General features: G+C 33.7%; 1 pseudogene; it reads right to left on the bottom strand.

The window, feature by feature from the left end:
- Positions 1-2587: 2587 nt before the first annotated feature.
- Positions 2588-7929, bottom strand: part of LOC124986998 (interleukin enhancer-binding factor 2-like) — a 36513-nt pseudogene continuing 31171 nt past the window's right edge.

Raw genomic sequence — 7929 nt, 5'->3', positions numbered from 1 at the left:
ATGAAATGTCTAAATCTATGAAAAGTGTGAAGACATTTGTCACAAACTACTAATTGGTGCTAAAAGAACCTAAGGTGACCTAAATAGAGAGGTGTACTATGCTCAATGGGTTAGAACACTCAACATTGTATTTTTATTTTTTAATTATCCATAGTTTTATCTTTAGATTTAATGCAACTCAAAGTCCCACTAAGCGAACTCAAAATGTATTCAGACAAAAAAGAAATTATGATAAGCCAAGCAATGATGGAAAAGAAGGAAGTTAGAATACTGAGATCAACCAATATGAAGATCCAGTAATTAAATAATTTAGATATCTAACAAGAGAGTTATAGGAATTAACACAGTGTATCACTGGTAAAAGACAATCAATAAAACAGAATAGAGAGCCCAAAGTAGTCTTCTCAAGTAGAGTCACTTGATTTAACAAAATACAGAATCGATTAACTGGAGAAACTTGAATCTCTCTCTGGTTAAACTAACAAAAAAATAATATAAGAAAAGATTAATTTATGTGATTATTTTGGATCTTATCAAAAATGGATTCAAAATGGACCATAAACCAATTAAAATGTAAGTTTATAAAATATATGGAGAAAACATAGAAGCAAATCTGTGTAGCCTGGAGTTTTACTACGAGTTTTAGACAGTCTGTGTTTAAAAGGATATTGGTTTAACTCAAAAACATTATGGCTAACACACCAACAATAGCAAATTATCTGATTCCAATTAACTCAACCAGTATAAATTACTCATTTTTTAAAATAAAAACATACATAGTATCTAACCACTCTTTTACATAATAATGTTCACCTTAAGTAAATACAAAAAACAGTCTACTCATAAAACTGAATAGAATATAACAGTGATTATTAATGCATCAGTACTACCTTATCAACAAGTAAAAATCTAATAATGATAAAGTTCATTGAAAAAGAAGACTTGTGCAAGAATACATGAAGTATTTCCAAATAATATATTCAATATTGGTGGAATAATTTCATATAGATAAGAATATCAAGGTAATGTATACATATCCTATACATATGTAAATCCTATACATATGCATGGGAATAAATCTTAAAATCTGTATAATAATAAATCTTTGAGGGAGAAATATGTTCAGTGAGAATGAGAGCTTCTCTTTTATTAGTGATATTTTAAATTTCTTAGTTAGAATAAAGGTATATATTTCTGTATTAAAATATTCTGTATAATTTATCTGTTTGGACTATTTTATATTACATATGAACAATTTCTGACATTTCACAGTTAGCATTACAAATGAATACTATTTAGCATGGGATATAGTGTTCTCTAAGACTGATATGGTTATTGATTGCTTAGAACTGGAGGAGAGTATTAGGCAGAATGTTTAGATGGACCCTGGAGGAGCACACTTTTGTCCAAGTTAAAGGAAGTGAGTACACAAGAGGATGTTCAAATAGGAAAGCATATGTGTGGTAGAATAAAATTGCAGCATAAGTCATTCTCATTTCTGAATTTTTTGGTAGTATCCTCACACACTGACACTGAGTTTGGCCATGGAGTATTGTTGCTGTATTTGGAATCTTTCTATCGTCAGGTAATCCAGCCTGGGCAAGCCTCATTCATCAATTGATAATGCCATGTTGATAGATGGTTTTGTTACTGATGGGCAGCTGAGCACTAATGCTTGATTGGTCCCAGCACAAACCAGCAGAACTTATCATCAGAATCCAATCAAGTTGATAAGCCACAGAAACATGAGCTAAAAAACAATGAAGGCTGTTTCAAGATACTAGATTTGGGGAAATAAGTTTGAGGATGAACATCTCTTATGTATTAAATGCTAACTGACAGAATATAAAATAATAATGAAAGGTTTTGTGCCAGATGAATTCCTCCCACCTTTTTTTTATTTTTTAATTAAATTTTTTTTTTTTTTTTTTTTTTTTTGGTCCTGGAAATGGAACCCAGGTCCTCACATGGTCGGCAAGTGCTCCACTACTGAGCTACATTCCTGTTCCTGTCAGCTCTAGTTCAACACATAGATAAAGAGCATATTTTTAAATTATGTTCTATATTTAGAAGTAATATATACAAATACATTAAACGTGAAACTTACATTTTCTGATTTGAATCTTAGTAATTTATAAATAGTATTTTAGACTAGTATAAGACAAACTCATTTCTGCTTTAATATATACATCAAAATCTTACATTCACTGACCTATTAAAATTTTTTCTTAGGAAAAAAATGTCCAGACTCTTAACAGTTCACAACATTTCAACAACAAAATAATGACTGAAAGGAGTTGTTAGGAGTTGGGGGTTATGGAATATTAGGAAGAAATAGGGTTATGGAATATTAGGAAGAAATATTGGTATCTGGCTTTATTATAAATGGATGACATAGGATTATAAAGGGGAGATTTCTTGTTTTCTACGCCAGTATCAAAACTAGTGGAATGACATGTCTTTCTATAGAGTTTATTTTCTTTCCTGCTGTCTCCTCTATTCCACAGAAATGCACCATACAAAGCCCAGTAGCAACTAGCATAGGATCTGGTCTTCTCTTTGGATAGGAAAGGAAGTGTAAGGAAGGTCACTCCTGAGTTTCCATGCTTTCCTCTTTCTCTCCTTGAGGTGGTTCTTCTGTATTCTCCTCCAATTCCTCTCCTTTCTTCTTCTCAGGTAGCTTCCCATGAGCCTTTTCTGAAGGTGTCACTATCACTTCATCTCAGGAAGATTTTTCAGAAGCAACATATTTCAAAAACAAGATCACCTTCCTGGCCAAGGATCTTCCTAAAGCCACCATGTGAGAGGTTTTGAACCAGAGTCCACACTGTGTAGCGGACCATAACCTGCTATTTCAGGTTCATGACTGTGTATACTCTCAAGCCGCCACTCTCACAGGGGTGAGTGATATTCACTGATCCTGGAATAAATACTACTGCAACTAGAATCTGCAAGTAATGCCTGTAGGCTGCATTTAGGGCCAAAGGCTATCTGGTTGGGTTATTCATTACAGTGCCCAAGTAGGTCAAGGATTTAGAGTGTGACGGGGACAAAGCCATGAAAACAAATCCTCAAGTCCTTCAGCAATCTGATGAGAACTTTAACTGTGGAAGGAGAAACATATTCCTCAAACTACTGGGCATGTCAGATTTTTGCTAAGTCATTCTGTAAGACCTTGACCAAATGAAGTTCGGGTTCCAGTTTTCAAAATTTGGGTGGCACTGTTGTACTGAGAGTTTTCTTTGTAACATCAGGAGAATTGATTTCAAAACCATTTTCATTAGTCAACATGGTCAAATCTTCAATGGATCCTATGCTCTTAAACTTCCATGACTTTGTTCTCCAGGGCAGCAACAGCTTCCAATGTTGGCAGAATCTTTAGTGTTATTACCAGGTCAGCTACATTGTGTTCTGTAGTCATTGTTCCCTTTTTATGTGATCCTCTCAGACTTTTTCAGTTTGTACTTCAAAAGTCCCTTGGAACCACAACCCAATTGTCAATCACATTTGTTTATTTTTGTCATAGAGAAAGGATTGAGGCCTGTTCAACAGAATTGGGAGTAAGGTCCTGATTCCTCTCAGCGAGACTTCACTGAAGGAAGTTTCATCCGGTGGTGACTTGACCAAGGGAAGGTCATTTCACCCAAAGGGCCTGAACCCTCCTCCTGGAACCCTTGGGAACCAAAGTGCCCACCACAACCGAGGTCACTGTCACCTTCATGAGAACCTTAGTTCTCAACAATGGAGGCCACACAAACCATCTCTTCCTCTCAGTTGAGATTTTTTTTTTTAATAATTTTGAAGTGATTTTTATTTTCTTTTCAGCAAGCAAATTTAGAAAGTGATTAATCTCAATGCTGCATTACTATGAAGGCAGATTTACTATTCTGAATTCACACAGTGACCTAAAAATAGTACAAATATTATTAGCTTCAATATAAGAATTTTTTCAAAGAAACAATTCTTACTAAATGAAATACAAATTTGAAATACATATTATTTCATCTCTCAGAAGCCTGAATTTGTGTCATTTCTCTTCAGCAGAAGATCTGAGATCTTTTGAAAATGCAGTAAAGACGTATAGAACATTTTCCCTTGGTCTTGAGTTGATAGTTAATTTCTTAAAAAATTTATTTCTGTATTACACAAGGAAAATCCATCCACAGTTTGAATTATTTCTCCCAAAAAGGGTATCCTCATGCCAAATTCCAAATAAATTCAAAATAAATAAATAAATAAATAAAAATCAGGAAAATATGCAAATTTTATGGTATTTGCCAAAAAAAGAAGACAGATTATCAAACTCAAGAATGAGAGCAAATGGATGAAAGTTCATTGATGAACAATTTTATGCCAATAAACATACAAACTCCTAAAAAGAAAAATTAAATTACTTGCGACAAAATAGAAAATCTAAATAGATGAGAAACAAGGCATTAATAATCATAAATCTCTCCTACCTCTGAAAAAAAAAAAAAAAAAAAGTACCTAGGTACCTAGGTTGATAGGAAAGAATCTTTCACTGGTCAATTCTCCGAAAGATAAATCTGCATTTCAGGCAGAGAGAAAATGCCCATGTAGGTAAAGAAACACCCATGTGAGACATAACTTGGAAAAGAAAGACAATTATGATCATCTAAACAATAGTGGCAACTGAAGTGCAAAACAGAATCATGTTCAAGAGCAATTCAAGAAGCAAAGATCTTGAACTTGATAAGGATTTTTGATGGTTAGGTCTATGATGCTATTCAATTTCCATGCTGCAATGAAGAAAATAATGTAGGCAAGGCACACGATGTGGGAAGGGTGGGCACTTGGACACACTGAGTATGAAGTGTCTCTGGTATCAGAAGAAAGTCAAACAGGATGGTAGAGATACGAGTCAATCTCTGCATTGATGATGTAATAAGTGTAAGAGAAAATACACTCTGTGGCATATAACAGAAAACAGTAACTTCTGTTTGAGACAGGTTTTTTGTGCAATGAAGATAAGAACCCCAGCTTTTTATAGTTTTTATGTCAGTCGGTCACAATGTCTACCCTCACTTTCACAAGACGGACACTGCACCTTTAAGAACCTCCTTACATGATAGCATCTCAATTAAGAAGAGAGAACTCAGAAGTGACCTCTTTGCTTTTCTCTGACCTTTAATCTTTCCCAGAGGCCTTCGTCCAGGAGACAAGTAGTGGATTCAGCTGTACTCTTACAACAACTATTATCAATGATAACAGTTGGATTGGGAACATTGGTGTCGGATTCTATTGGCAAGAAAAGGAGACAATAGATACTGTGTACGCAAAAAGTTCTTCAGCAATTAATAATTATAATTCATTCAGATCAACAAGAATATATTAAATTGCCTGAGTCCTGTTTTACAATGACTGATATTAAAATGTAAAAAGCATCAGTCCTTGTTCTTAAGAAGTTTATAGTCTCTTTATACATCTCAACAATTAGTTTATGATAAAATTACTTAAAAAGTAATAAGGGCGTGGTATATGGGAAGAGGGATGTAGTACTACGATGAGTACTACAGAAGACTAAATAAAGAAATTAAAGAATACCTTAGAAGATGGAAAGATCTTCCAAGTTCTTGGATAGGCAGAATTAATATTGTCAAAATGGACATACTACCAAAAGTGCTATACAAATTCAATGCAATTCCAATTAAAATCTCAGTGATATGCCTCATAGAAATAGATAAAGCAATCATGAAATTCATTTGGAAGAATAAGAGACCCAGAATTGCTAAAGCAGTCCTTAGCAGGAAGAGCAAAGCTGGTGGTATCACAATACCAGAACTTCAACTATACTACAGAGCAATAGTAACTAAAATGGCATGGTATTGGCACCAAAATAGGTAGAACAATGATACAAATAGAGGCCACAGAGACAACCCCATATAAATACAGTTTTCTCATACTAGACAAAGGTGCTAACAACATACAATGGAGAAAAAAAAATAGCCTCTTCAACAAATGGTACTGGGAAAACTGGAAATCCATATGCAGCAAAATGAAACTAAATCCCATTTCTCACCCTGCACAAAACTCAACTCAAAGTGGATCAAGGACCTCAGAATTAGACCATAGTTCCTGCACCTAACAGAAGAAAGGTCCAAATCTTTATCAGGTCAGCTTAGGACCAGACTTCCTTAATTTGACTCCCAAAGCACAAGAAATGAAAGCAGAAATCAATCATTGGGATAAATTCAAACTAAAAAAAAAACTTTTTCTCAGCAAAGAAAACAGTTAACAATGTGAAGAGAGAGCCTAAAGAGTGGGAGAAAATCTTTGCCACACATACTTCAGATAGAGACTTAATTTCCAGAATATATAATGTACTCAAAACATTTACACCAAGAATACAAATAACCCAATCAACAAATGGGCTAAAGAAATGAGCAGAAATTTCACAGAAGATCTACAAGCAATCAACAGATATATGAAAAAATGTTCAACATCTCTAGTAATAAGAGAAATGCAAATCAAACTACCCTAAGATACCATCTCACCCCAATTAGAATGGCAATTATCAAGAATACAAGCAACAATAGGTGTTGGTGAGGATGTGGGGGAAAAGGTACACTCATACATTGCTGGTAGGGTTGCAAACTGGTGCAACAACTCTGAAAAGCAATATGGAGATTCCTTAGAAAACTTGGAATGGACCCACCATTTGACCCAGCTATCCCGCTCCTTGGCCTATATTCAAAGGACTTAAAATCACCATACTACAGTGATGCAGCCACATCAATGTTTATAGCAACTCAATTCACAATAGTTAGATTGTGGAACCAACATAGAAGCCCTCCAATAGATGAATGGATAAAGAAACTGTGGTATATATACACAATGGAATACTATTTAGCCTTAAAGAAGAATAAAATTATGGCATTTGCAGGTAAAAGGATAGAGTTGGAGAATATCATGCTAAGTAAAATAAGCCAATCCTAAGAAACTAAAGGTCGAATGATTTCTTTGATAAGTGGATGATGGTACATAAAGGAGGGTAGTGAGGAGGCAAGAATGGAGGAACGATGGTTATATAGTGGAAAATGAGGGGTGGGGAGGAGGTGGAGGGAAGGAAAGATAATGCAATGAGACAAATTATCATTACCCTTTTTACATGTATGATTACCCAGTGTGAATCTGCTTCGTGTACAACCAGAGAAAAGAAAGTTATACCACATTTGTGTACAATGAATCAAAATAAAAATTAAAAAATGAATAAACAAGTAAATAAATAAATAAAACTGAACACAAATATTCCTTATCATTGATTAATGATTTCCCTAAAAAAGAATTTACATATTCTCCAAGGCACATACATAGGCATGATTATAGCAGCTTAATTCCTAAGTGAAAAATATTTAAGCATCCTGATTCATTGATTTTAGTTAATTTCTATCATGGATTAAAATCACAAGTACAGCTACAAACAATAGTTTGATGAGTTTGAAAAATGAACAAACAAAAAACGATAATGTTGAGAGTAGCCAGTCATGGAAATGGAGTTCAATTTCATTTGTATGTATTTATAAATCAAAAGAAAATTGATACTTAAATGTCAGAATATTAGTTATGCTCAGATTTAGTAATCAGTAACATGAGTCTCCCAGGAAGATTTGAATGTTGATATTTTATGTATTAGTTAAGATATCATGACAAAAGTAAATTTATTATAGAAAAATCCATGGAGTTATATACATTTAAAAAAATTTTTTGTTCTAATTGATTGTACATGACACTAGAATGCATTTGTACATTTTGAGAGATTGTACATAGAGTATAATTTCTCATTTTTCTGATTATGCATATTACAGGATCTAATGTTTGTTCAGATTTATTTTCTTAATTTAAAAATTTCCATTGAAATTATCAATGCTCATCTCCTCAGGTCATTTTTATTTCTACTGTTTGATTTTT

This window comes from Sciurus carolinensis, chromosome 6, assembly GCF_902686445.1.
Source record: "Sciurus carolinensis chromosome 6, mSciCar1.2, whole genome shotgun sequence".
In the NCBI taxonomy this organism is placed as follows: Eukaryota; Metazoa; Chordata; class Mammalia; order Rodentia; family Sciuridae; genus Sciurus; species Sciurus carolinensis.
Note: the sequence above shows the minus strand (reverse complement) of the source record. Positions and strands in the feature narration are given on the sequence as shown.